The following is a 20321-nucleotide window of genomic DNA, read 5'->3' as shown; positions in this document are numbered from 1 at the left end:
GGAAAAGAAACAAAATTGTTGTTGGCCTGAATCTGCACAATCAGACTACTTCCTGGCTACCTTCACCGACCCCTTGCCAACATGCTTGTCCAACTTGAAAGAGATAAGTTCTGTTGCCGTCATCAATGATTCGAAAAGAGGTAACCACGAGCTTTCTAGTGCTTTAAATCGACTTCCAGGCCCTTTTATGGTTCTATTAATCTTCTAGCCATCTTTAGAGCCCATGGTTTTCACCCCAGCTTCCCGACCTTTAGCAGAGGCGGGAATACTTCCCATGTAACAGCCCGATCAACAATGGTGTCGGAAATAGTAGTTTAGGGACCACAATTCTGATGATGGAGTCAGTAAATATTATTTATTTATATTTACCAGCCTGTTGTGGTGTTTTACTGATGTTTGAATTGGTGAATCCGGTCAGCAATTTAGATATGAAAGTGTATGGACTAAATCATAAGAATTAATGAAAAAGCTAGTTTAATGAGTTTAATAAAAATTGTTCAAGGTTTAAAGTGGTAAATAAACACTTTGCATAGTAGTGCCGATGGTGTCAATATTTAGTGGAAACACTTGTTAATTATCATTTAACGATGAGAATTAATGTGTTAAGTGTTGTAGGTTGAAGTGGAGGGAAAGAAAGAGTTTCATTCTCGTCTTCCTCCATTGCAAAATGTTGTTCTCTGTAGAAGAAAGAAAAGCTCTAAGTTTCTCTATTAGTCCGCTTTACATATAAGTATTGTCAAAGCCTGTTCTTCATGGGTTTCATGTTTTTGAGATCCTTGTCTCTCGATCTAGTTAACCTACATGCCTAGTCTCAAACTGTTGAAGTCTAAAGTGTTGTCATTGATAAACTGAATGTATTAATGTATAGATCAAGAACCAAGTCAACTAGTAGATAATAGAGGAAAATGAAAGATCACTGATTGATTATTGACGTTCAATTTTTGTTATTGTACCAGGTAAGTTCATATGGTATTGTTATGTTTATTTATGAAAGATTTGTTTGAGAATGTATATGATAAAATGCTAGTAAACTTGTATTGATAAGGTGAGAAAGGTATTAATCAATAAAAAGAAAGTTTTGTTATGTTTATGGAGCCCGAATGAACAAAGGATACAATTGGTATGCCAATAGGGGTATTTGCACACTGCACGGGAAGAAGGGTGATGGGAAGAAGATGAAGGAAGCTTAATGAAATTTTATGAAATCCTGCATTTATTGTGAATTTCCAATTTAATATCTTCGGAGATTCTTGCGTGTTATCGATTAGAGTTCTTATGAGAAAATTATCGTGTTATCGGGGGAGAATACTTAGCCTACAGGCTTTACACTATGTGCATATGTCATGTTATTGATAGGAATAACTCTTATGAGCAATCTGGTGTGTTATCAGATGGTTACCCATGTATTCCTTTCTATTCATGTGGAGTCATCAGACTGATTGTTTCGAAAATAAATGTGTTGACTGAATCATTTTTATGAATTGAAGTAAGGTATAATTGAGTGATTAAATGTTTGAGATCCGTTATATGTTGAATGTGATGTATTACCTAATACATGTGAAATGTGTTGGTAGGATAAATAATTTAGTTAAGCTATATTTAAATATATGAATGTTTTGTGAAGTGAGTTTAATTTTTTAAACTTATGAACTTACTAAGCATATTTAATTCTTACTCCGTTTAATTTTCCCTTTCCTTATAGAAATTTGGCGGAACTTGGCAGGTGGATTGATCCACAACTCACACTATCCAGCTTCTGTTTCGGTAGAATTATTTTAACTTTACGTTGAGTAAAGTGGCATGTATATAAGGTTAATTTTGTGAAAATGAATGTGAAACGAAGGTTAATGTATTGAACATTATATATATATATATGTGTGTGTGTGTGTGTGTGTGTGTGTGTGTGTATTTTTACTCTTTTGAGATGCTTGTCCGATGTTGGCATAGATAATCAGTACGCTTGAAATAGAAATAATTGCGTGAATTGAATATGTTAACTCATTTCGGATAATTGGCGGGCTGTTTGGGCGGATAATAAAAAAGTTATAAGAACGCGCAGGGAATAGTCATTTGTTGGATAGGCCTGGCCAATCATTTTTCTGACGGATCGCCTTGGCGCTTTTTGTTTAAAAGTTTTCATATATAATTATAAAAATTCTAAATCTAATAATGATGTTTAAACCTTAATTAGTCTCATAAATGTTGATACCTCTAATATATATGTATGATTAGAATAAAATTTTTGATGATTTCAAGATGATATTTATACCCTCTAATTGATTTCCAACCGTTGTGGTTGTTATAGAAGTGAATATAGCCGTTGGGGATGAAATACCAGGTCAATAACTTCACCTGCAGCAATGAGTATCAATATCTACTAAAAGGGTATTGATATTTTTTTTGTAATTAATGCTAATTTCAGTGACCATTGGAGCAGAAATATCGATACATTAGAAAATATATCGACACCTTAAGAAAAGTATCGATACCTACCAAGGTTTGAAAATGGTTAAAACATATTTGAAAATGTTTGACTCAATTCAAACCATTTCAACTTAATTTTTATGAAATTGCTCAACTTTTATTCAAAAACAACTTTAATTTATTATATCAAAACATATTATCCAGTAAGGCTTAATTTAACACCTGTATTTTACAAAAAAAAAGAAATTAATTAATTAATTATTTTTTGTAAACACATAAACTTGAATCGTTTATTTTTGCTTATTTATTGCATATAATTTGTTGAGTTACTGATATTTACTAATTCCCAAGTAAGCAATTTAACAACAAAGTTTAATAGTGTCATACAATTGGACTAACTTCTTAATTTTCTTAAAGTGTGTGGACTAAATTCTAAGAGGGATGAAATTCATAATTAGACCCAATTTTTAATATCGGTAATTTTTTTAGTTAAATTATAGTTTTAGTCCTTTTTACCACGTTCAGACAAGAGATATATACTTCTTTGATTTGACATGATTTTGATAATTTTATTTTCCTTAAAAACATCACGTCACCAACTTCTTGGTGCCGGACGGAGTGTTTTACGGAAAACGCTATCAAGCTCACCAACATGCATATGCTTCAGGTTAAATTTATAAAAAGTCCTTATACTATGCATTTTAGTAGATTTAATCCCTTTACTAAAATTTAATCATTTTTAATTTCTTAACTTTCGAGGTCTTTATTTTCAGTTCTAAGGCTAAATTTTTCGTTAATTTTATCAAATATTTCAAGTGGTTTATATTTTTTTAAATATTGATAATGTAAAATATACACCTTAACAAATACTAATTTTTGTTTTTGTTTTTTCAAAAAAAAAATTGTACAAAAATATGGTCATAACATGTTTAAAAATTAAGCTATATAAGACTACTTGATGGAAATACTAGAGAAAAGTTTCATTTAAATTGAAAATACATATTTTAAAAGGTAAAATTAGAAATAATTAATTATATTAGAGAAATAAATATGCAAAAAGAAAAATGCATATTTATAAGATTTCACCTATAAGTTATAAATCAATCCATTTCATACTTTAAATTGGTTTTATTAATAAATTTCAAAAAATTAGTTTTTTTATTTCCAAAGTTAATAAAAAATTATTTTCAGAAAAAAAATTGGCCAAAAAATTTGGTTTTATAAAAAAAATACATCAACTTCACTTAAAATATAGACTTTATTGTTAGCAATAAATTTGCCTATGTAGTGTCTCTTCGGCTTTGTCAAACTTACGAAAGTTAGCAGTAATAAGAATGGTATACACGAAAGTACCTGCAATTTATAGGAAACTTATTAAATTATTTTCTAATACTGAAAAGATTTAAATATTGTGAAATTTTAGCAAAGTAAATATTTGTCCTTTTTATATAAATAATTTAAAAATATTTATTAATTACGAAAATAATTTAGAGAAAAAATTATGTACAAAAATAACTCTTTTGTTATAGTAGAAGTTGTTGCATGACCAATCGCGGCACCACCTCATTTTTTCTCTAATTATGATCCAATCATTAGTTTAAAAAAATGGTGTCGTTATTGTGTTAGGCGACACTCGTTTCGAAATATCCGTAAGAAATAAGAGATTTCACGGTTAAAAAAAAATATTTTTTTAATGGGTGTCACCAATCTGTCAGGTGGCAGTTGTTCAATTTTTTTTTTTAAAAAAATTCTGTCAGTGAAAAGAAAGGAAAAAATAATTTCTTTTATTGGTGTCACTGATGTGATAGGCGGCAGCGATAGCAGGTTGTCAAGGGGAAATTTTTTTAATGGTTGTCGTCGGTGTGTCAAGCGACACCGATAATTTTTTATAAAATATTTTTTAAATTAGTGCCGTTAGTGAGTCAGGCACCACATGTATGAAGCCCTTCAAATGTTTGAATTTCCTGCAATTGTGACTTTTGGATAAATGCAACTTGTAACCACCAGTTGCACCCTTCTGCAGACCTCTAACACTTCCAAACATATAATGTCGATGTAGATTTAATGACTTTGTAGTCCACCGACTCCTTCATGCTATGCCGCTTGATGGAAAATACACCGTCCTCCTTGTCCAAAATTGTTGGCCTACAAACAACTCTTCCGATTCGGAATCATTGCCAACCAGTGAGAAGGTATTATATATCTAGGTACTCAGGGAACTTGGATGCATGCGCCACAGCAGGATCTATGCTCAACATGTGGGCCTTAAGGTCATTGTGTAAGACAATGCCATGACTCGGGCTCCCGATAGAAGGGATGAGTATATTTTCACCCTCGTCCGCGTCCTCATCGTCAATATCATTCGAGACCTTATCCAAATTGGAGTCACTAAAATTTGCACCCTCTTGATCAGGATGACCATCATTATCGTGTCATTTGTCACCGTTTGCATCAGTACCAATTACCACTAGATGTATATCAATATATACACTCTAGACCACCTATATAAATACGACAACCTTTGACTAAAAATAACCAAATGACTACCCAGCTGAGGATAGTGTGAGCTCTGAAATGATCTGGCTTGACTTATAACAATCTGTAATTTAAAACACAAATTTCCAAATATAGTAGAAAATGTATAAGTAGTTTAAATTCATAGAATCTTGATATGCATGATAATGTCAATGCAAAATTTTAGAAATCAATGCATAATTTTTAGAAAACATTCCTACCTAACTCTGCTACACACCACAAAAGAGTTACCCAGAAATCATCCATCTAATATCACACCAAATGTGACAACCCTAATTTGGCCCTAGTCGGAAAGCGGTTTCGGGACCACGAAACTGAGTCACAAAAATAATTAAATGTTATATTCTGTGATTATTACATGTGAAAGTGCATGTGTGAAAATTTCATGCTTTGATTTTGCCATTTGTGAGTGAAATTATGAAATAGGACCTATGTGAAAATTTTTGAAAATGCTATAGGCTAATTTGTAGTGGCCAAATAAATGGTAGTGCAAAATAAGAGGATTTGCATGTCAAACTCCTCATTTTATGTGTAGTGGCCGACCATGATGTTGGTGGGAAGCAACATGTGCATTAGATAATAATAATTTAAGACATGAAGTTATGGTACCAATTGATAGGTGTCATTTTATGTCATAAAATAAAGACTAAAAATAAAAAAATGATGGAAGGGAAAAGTTTGTCCATCTTTGTTCTTCATAGTCGAAATTGAGAGAGCAAATAGGAGAGGAAACCTTTGAGCATTCAGTCACTAGGGGGAGGAAAATTGAAGCTCAAGAGCATAGAGGGGCAAATTCGGATAAGGGAAAAGAGAAAGTAATCGAATAGCCATTGTAATCGTTCGGCAACATTCAAGGTAAGTTCTTAAGTGTTTAAGCTTGATTCCTTTTTATATGCCTAAGAGTTAAATTAATGTGGCAGAGAGAATGTAAATTTTATTTAGTTAATGTGCCGAATATGTAATGATTTAAGGCTATAAGCCGATTATGGCTATTATGCTTAAGTTGAATTGGATTTGGAAATTTGATGCACTAAATGAGTGTTACAATGAATAAACTATACCGTATATGTGTTGGAAGAGATATCACGATTTGTGATTATTAAATATCCAAAGGAAACCATGATGTGTATAAAATTATTATTGTTAGTCCTTTGTGGTAGCCGAATATGGCTTGGCACTAAAGTGATTAAACGTGAACTTCGATAAGGTAAACTATTAAAAGTGTGGTGCTATAAGACTATGGGCTAATACGATATGTGGATTCGTTCCGTAAAGTAAATTATTCAGGTACGAAAAACCTAATTAAGTACATGTGAATTAAATGAATTTGATGATTGATGTGAATCGAACATATAAGAAATGGTTTCATGTTTATGTTCAACTATGAGACCTTGTGTTAAATCGAAAAATGATTTCGTTCAATACATTAAGTTGGTCAGGTATGCGATATGTACTTATGCATGTTAAATCGATTGGAATTGAATCATGAATGTTAATTGAGAAGCATAGGTAAAAATGTCTATGTCATATATGTGAGTAAGGGTAAAACTATCGTAAATTATCGATAAGGATGGGCTATGTGCGGAACCATCTTATAATTGCTAATTTGGAAGGTTGTGTGCGAATCAGTGAGCAATATGTATATATTAGATGAATTGTGACCTTTTGGTTCTACTTGAATTAAGTTGTGCGATAAATAATTTATGTATATGACTTATAGTCGAATGGTCACTATGGGTTAAGTTTGAATGGTGAAATGGATATGTGATATTTATGTATGACTTTTGAACCGAAATGTAAATGATGGTGTTCATATGGAGCTTATATCCGAATGTAGCAAATGACTACTAATGTGATATGTTGAATGAGATGTGTTAATATATGATTAAATATGCATGATATTTGATGTGTATCCGGGCTTAAAGACCTGTAGGCTTCGTGCTGAAAATATATCCGGGTTAAATCTCGCAGGCTTCGTGCTGGTAATATATCCGGGTTAAATCCCGCAGGCTTCGTGCTGGTATTATATCCGGGATAAATCCCGCAGGCCTAGTGCTGGTATTATATTCGGGCCTTTGAGCCTAGCAAGCTATTATGCTGGTGAGACACTATTCAAGCCTTTGAGCCTAGCAGGCTATTATGCCGGTGAGACACTATTCGGGCCTTTGAGCCTAGCAGGCTATAATGCCGGTGAGATACTATTCAGGCTTTCGAGCCTAGCAGGTCATAATACCGGTGAAATGATATCGGGCCTCGAGGCTAGCAGGCGAAATATCGGTAAATTGAGAAAAGCCTAAGACTAAGGTACCTTGTGTTAGATTGACAAATGAATACATTCGATACGTTAAGTGGGCCAGGTACGCATTATGTACTCATATGTGAGTTTGATCTGCAATGAATCATAAGTGTGTAATGTGATACATACGTGAATAAATGTTATAACTATATCTATGATCATGATACATCGGGTCAGGGTGTGAAAGTATGTGAAAGTATTTGATTTAATTATGTTATATTAATTCAGATTAAGTGTGATAAAAATGCTGAACGTGCATTATGTGTTTGTGTGTATTCGGCCAGATGGCAATATACCTAGAATATGGCCTCTTAAGAAATTGAATAATCGAAGTATAATTGCGTTTATTTGTTTGCATTGCTTAAAACTTACTAAGCTTATGAAAGCTTACTCCGTTGTTATATTTCTCTGTTTTATAGATTGTTGGCTCCAGTTACTTGCTCGAGTTGGAGTTCGCTGGAGATATTATCACATTGTCGAGCTCACGCTATTGGTGTAAGTAAATCCTAGTATTTTGAGTCTATGGCATGTATAGGGTTTTAATGTTGAGTATGTGATATTATAATTTAGCCAAAGGTGTTGGCTTGTATTGATAAAGTGTTTTGGCCATGTGAATTGGCCTATGTTGGCTAGTGATGTTTTGGGCCTCGTAAGCCCATATATGGGACAGATTGCATGTGAAAAGAAAAGTTTTAAATTGATTGAAAATTTTCGACACGGTTTTTGTGTGATTGACTGAGTTTAAGTCGGGTAACACCTCGAACCCTGTTCCGGCGAGGGATACGGGCGAGGGGTGTTACACCAAAATTATGGACAAGCCACCATATAGTTCAAACAAGTTGCCAAAACAGTCAAATATGTGGACAAACCACCAGAGCTGCAGATATACTGCCAGAATTTGTGGATATACCACCAGAAAGTGCAGATCATTGAGCTGCTAGAATCTTTCTCTTTTTAATATTGTCCCAACCTCATGTTATGTGATATGGCATACAGAAACAAAATCAGAACAATGTGCATTCATAACATGCAATCAAATATAGCGATTTCAAAAATTTATCTGGTATTAAGAGATTAGACTAAAAGAAACAAAATCACGCCATAATATCACAAAACATGAGTGTCAAAACATAACATATTTCATTATCATAGAACAAATCGAACATCACAGAATTTGAATCAGAGCACTTACCTTAGATTCAGAATCAGTAAGCATTTTCGTACTTCCCAATCATCACTTAATTACATTTTGGAACATATATTATTAATATATTAAACATAATTGATTAACGTTAAATAATTAATCGTGCAGATTTTATTTGTTAAATCCCACACCTTAATCCGTAAGTCCGGAGCACAAGTCTGTAAATTCACAACTCCAAAACTTAGACATTGACAAACCTAGACATCGTAAAACTTAGTTAAAACCAACCTTAGGCATCCCCAAAAGGGTTTGACCAACCAATGAATCACTAATGATAATTCGGATCCACTTCCGGAAAGTATATTTACACTTTTTTACCACTAATTGAAGATGTGAATTGATTTCGTGGTCACTGTTGATATGAGGAGTTTAGATTAGTTCCTAAGACCAAAATAACACATAAATCAAAAATTGAAAATCACTCATAGCCTTAGAGGCATTTGATCAAAGTAAAAAAATTATTGGGAAAGAAACAATACTAGATCTTGCCTAAATTGACACTTATGCTTTCCTTTTCCTAGATGAAATTGAATGGTACTATTTAACAAAATAAAGGGGTTTATTTAATAAGGAAAAAGTGCACAAAAAGACAACAATGAAGGGTAACAAATGAAAAGCAAAACAACAACCCCTTGTGATAATTTAAAGGGGTGACAACACCACAAATGTTGATAGGAAAGAGGGTTATTTTGAGCGGAAATAAATGGGTTAAACAAATGACCAAAAGAATGATTTCGGTGACCAAAAATAGTAAGAAAGAGGCTCGAATAAATGGTGGAAAATAATATTAAATCGAAGAAGGAAAACATATGCAAAGTGAAGGCTTTATGGATGACAACACAAGAGGAAAAATCAATAGCAAAGAGGCTGCAATGTGCGCCAATGGAAAGCAATAAAACGGGCAGCAATGGTGCTGAAATTAATAATAGCAAGGGGATGGCTTAAGGGCTAAAAAATGACAGCCAAAAGGGAAGAAAAATGAAGACGGATAAGCAACAAAAAGAGAAGAAAATGATAATAAAAAAACAAGATGACACCACCACCAATGGAGGAGAAAAGTTTGTGACGGCCATAGGCGGAGGAGGAAAGGAGGAGAGGGACGACAAGGGAGAGAAAAGAAAGGATAAAAAAATAAAGAAAATGAAAAGAAAGAAAACAGCAATACCGTCTAAAAAGCTAATAATATCTTATAGATAATTGAGATATATCTTTCAATTATTCAAATTAATCAATTTTTCAGTATTTTACAATGGAATGGAATCGAATTCGGGTCTCTAAGCCAACTATACTCACTTCTTACTTCCGCTTAACCATTTAGCTAGCAACTCATTCTTGAAATAAGTTTACAAACTTTTAACTAAGAGTCGTAACATAACAACTCTTGGTCCACTAACCCAATTTCTTCTAACCCGATGTGACACATATCATCATATACAACCATATAGGTTAGTCAAATTGCATATCAAGAACATTAAGCAAGAAATCATACAACATATCTCAATTTTGAATGCATATGTAGTTCATTTCCAAATTATTTCAAGTTTCTACTTTCATTAGATTGAAATTTCGCCCGAGGGAACTCTAGTAAAACAAATTTAGATACACGAGAATGTTTTACTCACACAAGCTGACAAAGATCAAGGTTGCTCACACAAGCTAACATCATATTGAGGTTACCAGTTCAGGCTAAACCAATGATACATACAACTCGAGAATCTACAACAAATGCTAGATCTCATATCATCTTGTAAATCCCTGATCAGTTATATATAACTCTAATGGCATGCCATACGTATATTAATCTTTTACTAAGTTCACACGAGCATCGTTGTTGTATTTGTATCGTTACAAACCTTGTATAATTTTACATATTTCATACGAGTCCTATAAATATTCAATACTCATATTGGTACTTCGTACCATTTTGTAATAGCCAATATTTTCATGATTTACAATTTAATCTGATTAAAGTCAAACATGTCAATTTCACCAATTTCACTTTAATCGAAACATATAAATGAAATAAACACAATTCGACATAACATCGATAAAACAGTAAGTTCCATATGAACTTACTTGGAAAAAACAACAAACAAGTTGAAACTTCAAGGGCTAATCTACAATTTTTGCTTTTTTCCGATTATCTTCGGTTTGATCCAATTCCCGATCTATACAATTATTCCATTCAGTTTATCAATACCAAACATTTATACACTATCCCATGACATGAATGAACATATGAAATTTTATTTTTCAATACTCCTAAAGTTTTACATTTTATTCAATTTAGTGCCTAAGATAAAATAAATATATCTTTCAATTTTGAGCCTTGATTTTAAAAATCGGTCTTAAATACATCTTTTAGGGACCCTCTACTATCTATTAATATAGAAAATTCACATCAAATTTACATTATTCACTTTAGTCCTTATGAACAAAACTAACAATTAAAATTTACAATCTAGTCCTTTTTCACACCTAAGCTTAAAAATCTATCAATTTAATACCAATTTCTTCAAGAAATAAAAAATGAAAACTTTAAAAAACTTTAATAGTTTTGTAAATTGGTACATGGACTAGCTAACAAGATCAAGCTCTCATGACATTAAAACATAAAAATTACAAGAAAATGACTTAATTAAACTCACCAATTAGGGATTGAAAGTTTGAACTTCAAAAAGGGTTTTCTTTCTTCTTCTCATGGCAAGAGGTAGAAGATGAATGAAAAATAACATTTTTTATCTTATGTTAACTTATATAGTTAGATTAAACCTTAATTATCCTTAATTAATTAGTTTAATTAATTAACCTTAACCTTAATTAACCAAAATTATTGGATGAAGTCAATTTCCACTAGTGAATGCTACAAAATAATTTATTTACCATTTGGAACCTTTAACTATTTAAAAATTTATAGTGATAAAAACTTTTACAATTTAACCCCTTGTACCTTAATTAAGCAATTAATAGGAAAAATTGAAGAACTAAACTTTAATATTCTATTATAGCAACTTCATAAATATTTCAATCCAATAGTTACAGACCTGATTTACAGAAATGAGGTTCTAAAATCGCATTTTTCGGCACTACTGAAAATCAGGCTGTTACACTATCAACTAAATTTGATAAAAAAAACATAACAAAAATGGAAATACCCTAAAATTTGAGATAATAATCTTCATATTTTCTAATTCTTTTAAAATTAACCCTCAATGTTACAAAAAAAAGTAAAACTGCAAAAAAAAAGAACGATCAAATTACACAATGTGTAAATATTGAGGGTTCATTTTTCAGAATCAAGATTAAATTAACACAATGTATACATGTTGAGAATTAAATTTACTATTATGCCAATTTTAAAATCTGCCAAGTTATCTTTTCATTAATAATTTAATGGCTCGTGATTAAAAAAGAAAAAAATCAAATAATTGGCAAGAAAAAGTCGAATAGTTGAGTGACTAAAAAAATTAAGTAATAGTAAGGTGACTACCGGTATAGTCTACTATTATATAAATGGGTTAAAATATGCCATTAGTCTTTTGTAATTTGAAAAAGAAAATTAAGATTTAGTCCCTTTGCTTAAAAAGTTAAACGTTAAGTTTCTAGCTTTTTCATTTTAAAAAAATCTCATTCTAAACATTAAAATTATAAATATTTTTTGTGAAAATTTGTCAACTTGGAATTTTGATTAGGCTGTCTTCATATGATATGACATATGATAGATAGAAAATAAACTTGTTAAATTGATAAATTTTCACAGAAATTTCCAATAACTATAATGATTCTGCTAGGATTTTTAAATTGAAAAAAAAAATAAAAATAAGATGATGAATTTTTAACATTTACAGAGATCAAATCTAGATTCTATACAAATACATTGACTAATAGCACATTTTAACCATATATATATACAACAAGAGATATACTTCGAATATAAGCTGTTGTTCATTCAATGCTATAACCTAACCATTTTAACCGACACTACAATAGTCATTACATGCAAAAGGCCAAAAGGTTGTTCGCCATTCGTCACTGCTGTTCTTGTTCTAATGTCCGCACCTGCACTTAAGTTACGTATGTACATACACTCTCATTGTAGATTAGCACAATGAACTGGATTGAATTTTCAGTGGTGGAGAAAAGGGTGTGCAGACAACTAGCAAAAGAGGGGGGGGGGGACCAAGGTACTGCACGTTAATTTTGTCGTAAGCTCTGTTGGCTAGTGAATTTAGGAGGGAATTTTGGTGATGATATTGTCTGAGTAATAATTATGAATTTTAAAATGATTAGTTTTTATAAATTGTAAAATGTATATATTGAATGGCATGGACAAAAATCTAGACATAATGTATGCATGACGGGATTGGAGATTCATATATTGTAATTGTAGATTGAGTTGTCCCATTTACTAAAAAAATGGATAAATATTTGATCAAAGAGTATATTAGTCATTTCTGTTAAAATTTTCATTCATTTATACTGTTAAAAACTGGCATGACTAACAAAATAACCAGATAGTTACAATATGTTTTTCATAGACAATTATTAAAGATGAGTTATTTGAGTTTATTTTCATTTGGAAACATAAAATAAAGTGTTTTTATTTTGATGATGTAGCATGTATAGTTAACAGCTGATAGAGATTTAACGGATGAGTAATTAAAATTAAAGCATTCTAAAAATTGAGTGACCAACTAAGTAATTTACCCTTAATAATAAAATGACTAATTTGATATGATCATTTGAGGGATCTGCCTATTACTTTCACGTTATATATTACTTAATACTTGAGTTTAATTTTAATATTTAATTTGATACATGAATCCGATATTATGTGTTTTTCTTAATAATAGAAAATAAATACCACGTTCTGTCATGTGTACCGTGGACTGTGTTCATAATTATTATATACAACACTCTGCAACGGGAGTTATATTTTCAACGGTAAACTATAAAAATAGTCCACTTTTGTTTGCCTCAGATTACATTTTAGTCACTTATGTTTAAAATGTTACGTTTTATTCATTTATATTATTGTTTTGTTACGAAGTAGTCACTCTACCGTTAAGCTCCGTGACCTCCCTAACGGCGGTTCTACATGGCAGTCCAAATTAAATTTATTTAATTCAAAACTTATTTTCATCCCAGCAACTGGATATCCAAATTGGAATTTAAAACCCATTTAGATTGCCACGTAGGACTTCTGTTAGGGAGGTAATGAAGTTTAATGGTAGAGTGACCACTTCGTAACAAAACGATAACATAACTGACTAAAACGTAACATTTCAAACATAAATAACTAAAATGTAATCTGAAGTAAACAAAAGTAACATTTTTGTAGTTTATCCATTTTTATGGTTTTGTCATTCTAAAAGCTACATCATTGCTGTTCGTACCTCACCTTCACCTTCACTTAAGTTTACAACGTTCCACCTAAATTAGTCACCTGTCTTTATATCAAGGTTTTAATTCTTTTATTGTTTAAGTTAGTCTTTGAATTTGTCAATTATTTTTATTTTGGGGCTTAAAATTAAAAAATCAAGGATTAACTTGGACAATAAAAAGTTCAGACACTAAAATTAAAACAACTGTCAAATTTACGGTCTAATTTGAATAAAAAGAAGTTCAGACCTTACTATGGAAATAGTTGCTAAGTTCAAGATCTAAAAAGTGATTTAACCTTTAAATATATAGCTAATGAAGTGTCGGCATTATTGGTTAAAATTGAGGTTTTGAGTCTTAAGTATCTATGTTCGAGCCCCATCTTATATAATTGCACATATTTAGGTTTTCAATCTCACCTTGTACATATATCACGTGAAAATTTTGTTCTATTCTTGTTCGTTTTGACCATTATGCTTTGGGCACACATTTATATTTGTATTTGTATAAGTAAGACTTTGTACATTGTATGTAGGTACATTATATTTATGGATAGCATTGAATTTTCATTAGCTGGGAATAACAAATTCAAGGAAACAGGAGGCTGGGCCCAATGTATTACATTTCATGACTTCCAATAATTTAGTCCTTGAAATCTTTTTCACATTAATGCTTAGACTTGAATTTTATCAAATAATTTAATCATTTTTAACACTATTAAGAGGTGATGATGTGATAATCCATCGTCACTTATTTTTTTAAGAAAATTAGTAAAAAATATAAAAATTATACAATATTTTACTAGAAATATATATCCATAATGAATCTATATAAATGGCCATCCAAAATTTTTTGAATCTAGATATCCATTTATCTAGATTCATTCTAGATGTGATTTTTTAGTAATAGTTTTTTTTGTTGTTAAATGCATGTTTGAATGAACGTGGATAATTGCATGTTAAGGTTCATCCCATCAAAATTTTAAAAAAGAGAAAAAAAAAATTTGGATTCTTTTTTGAAATTATAAAAATGATTTAAAAGACTACATTTAAAATAAATTTAGATAAGTGGATGAACTCAAATGTCTATTTATTTATATTCATTGGTGCATTTTTAAATTTTTAAATATAATTTTATGTTATATATTAGAGCGACACATCATCATTTCTTAAAAAAATGACTAAATTGTTTGACAATTCTAATTCGAAATTAATATGGACCAAAATAAAATTTAGGAACCAAATTAAGAAAAAAATTATCAAATGTAAATACTAAATGTTTTTCCCAATACTTGATAAGGAAGTAAATATTAAATGTGTTAAAAAAAGTTAAAATATAATAGAACTTAGATTTTTTCTTCAATTTAGTATTTAATTTGGCATCATCAGTCAATTTGATTTTTAAATGTTTTTTTTTGTTTCAATTAAGTACTTGTTATTTGCCTATGTTATGTGTATGTTTGATTCGATTTTTCTTTTTTGGTAAACAAGAATAATATTAGGCGATTCCAATAAAATAAAAAATCAAATGCCCAAAATATCCTTTTGAATTAAACTCCAGACAACTTGAGGAGGTATGGAGAACACTTGGATACTTATGAATCCTATAGCAGCATGTTTGGCCATAAAATCTGCAACTTCGTTATGAGCTCTAGCAATGTGACGGATACGAACCTTCCAATTCCTATGCAACAGAAAAAACCTTAAAGCCAAATTCAAGTACCTAATAGGACCAAAAAAAAATCTTAAGTACCAATTTGAATTCCAAAGCCAAACTCAGATACCAAAATGTATATTTTCTCATGTAAAATATTTATCAACAAATGTTGGGTGCAATGGTTAAGACACAATGCAGTTTCAAGGAAACAACCACGAATCTAAAAACACTATAAAATGAATATAAAATGTATGAATATGACATAAATATACAAATTATCAAATTAAAGGGATAAATACTAAAACTGTACACAAACTTTGGTCCAATATGCAATATCATACTTGAATTTTGATTTTGTATAATTTTATACATGAAGTTCTTATTTGATTCAATTTCCATAAATCACGGACAACATTATCGAATTGGCACCATTTTACATTGATATATTACATATACAAATAATTATATTAATCTAATATAAAAATAAATTTATGTATTCATATATAATTTTAGTATTTACCATAAAATAAATGCCCATTAAAGTTGTTCAACGACTTTACCATGGATTGGGTGCATCAAAATCGATGGTAACCAGATTTCTATCCCTCGAGACAATGACCCAATCTCCAATTGGTTAACAAGTTGCCTATTGCATTGGTATGGAAACTAGATTTCTAACCCTCGACAATGGACCAAGCTTCGATTGGTTAACAAGTTGCCTATGGCATAGGTAAGGTAACTAGATTTCTATCCCTCGAGACAATGACCCAATCTCCAATTGGTTAACAAGTTGCCTATTGCATAGTTATGGTAACTAGATTTCTAACCCTCGAGACAATGACCCAAACCTCGAAAACAAGTTGCCCGAATTGTATAAAAAATGGATAAACGACTGTTTTTTTGGTTCTTTTGGTGATTAATTTCAAAATTATACATTAATTTTGATTTAATGTGTAATTTTATATATAAAAATTTGATTTGATCATGTCCTCATAAATTATTATCACAATTAGTGATATATCATCATTTATATAAAAATAATTTGATGTAATTAAAATAAAAATTTCATATATATATATGAATTACAATTAAAGTTTCATGTGTATAATTGCAATAAATCAATTTTTTTCATGTATCAAATTGCACAGGGGATCAAAGTTTACGTATAATTTTGAATTTGAATTTGATGATTCATTTTCATTATTTAGAAAATTAAGGATTTTATATACTATTATGGCTTAATACATAATTTGGTATTTTTTCTCTAATGTAGTACTTGTGTTATGTTTTGGTCCAATGTAGTACCTGTATTTGACAAAAATTATACATTTTGGTACTTGGAGTTAACGATGTTAGTTTTTAGTGTCTAATTAGGGTTTTAGAGTTGATTTGATAAAAAAAATCATAATTACCTAATAAAATTAGCAATTAACTTTCATCAAATCGATCCTAAAACTCGAATTACAACACTTCCGTGGCACTGTATTTGATAAATTAAACGCAAAATCACACAAATTCACAATTAACACTAATTTTATTCTATTAACAAAATCATGAAAAATTCAAATATAATGGTATTAGCAATTAACGTTCATTAAATCAACACTAAAACTCAAATTAAACATTAAAAAGTTAACATCGTACCTTCAAGCACCAAAATATATAACTTTTGTCAAATAGAAGTGCTACATTGAACACAGATATCCTATTAGAACAAAATATCAAACTCGAACACCAGATGATAGGTTAAACCTAATGTTATTTATATTTATAATTAAATATTATCTTAATTATTAAATAGTATCAATTATATAGTATAATATAGTAATAGGTTGAAAAATATTGATTTATTTTTCGAATCCAAATTTCAAAGCATGGTTAAAAGTTCTAAGGATTAATTGTAATTACTCATTCAAAGTTCAATTTTAAAATCTTAATTAAAATCTAATATATATATTATATTTAATTTTTACTATATATCTAATTAGGTTCAACCAACAATTTGACATATCAAATTACTCATATTATCGGTGAAATTACTTATTAGGTCCCTTATTCTAGGGACTAGTTTAAATAGATATACAATCAAATGAATCAATTTAATCATTGTATAAAAACATCAAATAACACTAAATTTTAATAAAGTTAACATTCATTGATTAAAATATGACATAAAAATTATTAGTTTTAATTTGCGATTCAACTGCGAACAAAAAAATTCATTTGTAAAACCATAAAAGTTTTAAAAATATTAACTTTGTTAAATAGTAGCTCATAGGCGAATCCAATTGGGGGTATGTAGTGGCCTTGACCCCCCAAAAAACGGTGAATTGTGTTTAAACTCCTCTAGCAATTATAAAAGTATACATTAATATAATGATAAAATTTTATTTTGGACCTTCAAAATTTTAACATTCCATTTTGGTCACCCTAAAATTTTTTCATGCCTTCATCTCCAGAATAGATGGCATTCTGTTAAGATTTAGCCTTATTATTGCATGAAATATATTAATCCATTTAACAGTATAGGGACTAATTTGAATCAATCTCTAAAATAAAGGGACATGTTAGGAACTTTCATCCATATTATCAAGTGGAACAAAAATTTGCCGGTAAAACAATCGAATTATATATACTAGGCAATAAATGTAATTCTTAACATTTATATCTTTTGTCCAATTTGTCATTTTTTTTCTCTTTTTTTTAAAAGCTAAATTTCGCTCTCAACCTTTTTAAAAGAGGTGAATTTGAACATCAATTTTTCAAAAGGAGTTGAATTACTGTTTTTTAATGAAAATACTAACTTAAATGTTAAAATTTTAAACATGATAGTACGCATGGCAATTCACGTGTACTCCATGCTATTTTTTAAAAAAATTATGAATTTTTAAATTTTATGAAATTTTGAATTATTTGTTAATGTGACATATAAGACAAATAATGTCATGTCAACATGAAGTATACATGAACTACCACGCGGTTTACTAGACCAACATTGTTAAAAAAAAATTGTTTTACTCAACATTTCAATTTAAAGAAAAGTGATTTGACTATTTTTAAAAGGGTAATGACCAAATTTAGCTAAAAGAAGAAGAAGAAGGGTCAAATTGAAAAAAAATGTAAACGTTAGAAGCTAAAGTTATCATTATCCCTATATACTATTTATATTTATTTATATTTATATTCAATTTATCACACTCAATAAATCACATGATTAACAAGTAACATTATTCGTAAATATATATTTTTAAAGAAAATATGTTGTACTTAAATTAATTAAAAACACTAATAAGGTTATAAAGTACAGAAATTAAATTATATGGAATTAAAGCTCTAGGGACTATAACTACAATTTGACCAATAAAAATATAAGATTAACATAAAACTTCAAAAAAAAAAAAACCCTAGAATCCGGGATTTATTTTAATTAGTTCACGTAATCATACTTAACTTCACATTCCATAAAATCAATAAGTTTGACTTTCGATATCTGCAACCCTTACCGTACCGTATTCCCGGAAAAAGAACGAAAATCCTAGAGAGTTGCCTTCATTCAATTGCTTGCCCATTTAGCAGTCTCTTCATCAAGAAAATCAAGCAAGACAGTGCTCTTACATTGAGGGCATTTAGGTTCAAATTTGGATAACATAACATATATGAGACAACGAGGGCATCCCACTAGCAGCATTGACGTTACTTCAGGACGGTACCGCATCGTCACCACTGACTCCTCCTCCTCCTCCTCCTTTTCATCTCCGGGTTCCGAAGACAAGCATGAGTTTTCTGGCGATATTTCCAGGGGAGAAACTGACATGCTTGGTGACCCTCTAGCTGGTGTTGTACTTGTTGAGTTGAGCTTCAAACCTGTTTTTTATGGGTGATGAAACAATCATAATTAAATTAAACAAACAAACAAACAAAAAAAAAAGGGGGAGAGAAAATAATAAATAGAAATAAATTCACCTTTGGGCAAAACAAGCCTTCAAAGCACCCAATTTCAAGGTGTATAAAGTGGGAAATAAGATAATAATAAGATGTTTCTAAGAAGATATGTTTATATATATATATATATGGGGACTTAGGAGTTGGAAGAAATATTGGGAGATCTAATATTGAGGAAGTTGAGTTATGCACTATTTATGATGATTTCCAATATGCATGGAAGGTAAAAAAGAAAAATAATCACTGTAGAAACAGATTATGTTTTTGCTATTGAATCTATTCAAGGTAGATTTTAAGTTCAACTGAATAAAGATTTAGCTATAATAATTATTGAATTGTGTTGAAGACAATAGAAGGTAGAGATGTAATATATCTCGAGGGAAGCTAATACGACTGCACATACTCTTGCCGGCTTGATGAAGCAATTTCTTGTCGGTCTACATGTTTTTCAGAATATTTCTTTAATGGTAGTAAATCAATTACAAAGAGAGAACTCTGCATCAAATTTAGATACGATGGTTAATGTGTAATTGTTTTATTTTATATAAAAAAATTTATGGTTTCCACACACTTACAAGTCTAATAAAATTTCTAATATGATTTTACAATAATTATTTTAAAATTTTAACTTTTTGGTGACTTTAATATTTACCACGTTTATGTACCCAAAAAAAAAGCACATTTAAGTGTAAACTGTAAGTTTTAAACTTTCAAGTCTCAAGTCCCTACTATAAATTGGCACGTTCATATATAAGATAAATTCAATTCAGAATTTGTAACTTATTTTCGTCATCCCCATTAATAGGTTTTTATTTTCATCATTCATTTTTATCTTTTTAAAAATCATTACATTCATAATTTAAAAAAAAAACCCATTAAAAA

General features: G+C 30.1%; 1 long non-coding RNA gene across 1 annotated transcript; it reads right to left on the bottom strand.

Moving 5' to 3' along the window:
• Positions 1-18890: 18890 nt before the first annotated feature.
• On the bottom strand, positions 18891-19916 carry LOC107949046 (uncharacterized). The gene is made up of 2 exons (XR_001697619.2): positions 19461-19916; positions 18891-19361 (listed from the first exon to the last, which is right to left on the bottom strand). It is a non-coding gene; the product is annotated as an uncharacterized lncRNA (long non-coding RNA).
• Between the last annotated feature and the right edge of the window lie 405 nt (positions 19917-20321).

The sequence above is a fragment of the Gossypium hirsutum genome, chromosome A08, assembly GCF_007990345.1.
Source record: "Gossypium hirsutum isolate 1008001.06 chromosome A08, Gossypium_hirsutum_v2.1, whole genome shotgun sequence".
NCBI lineage: Eukaryota > Viridiplantae > Streptophyta > Magnoliopsida > Malvales > Malvaceae > Gossypium > Gossypium hirsutum.
This window is presented reverse-complemented; position numbering and strand designations above follow the sequence as displayed.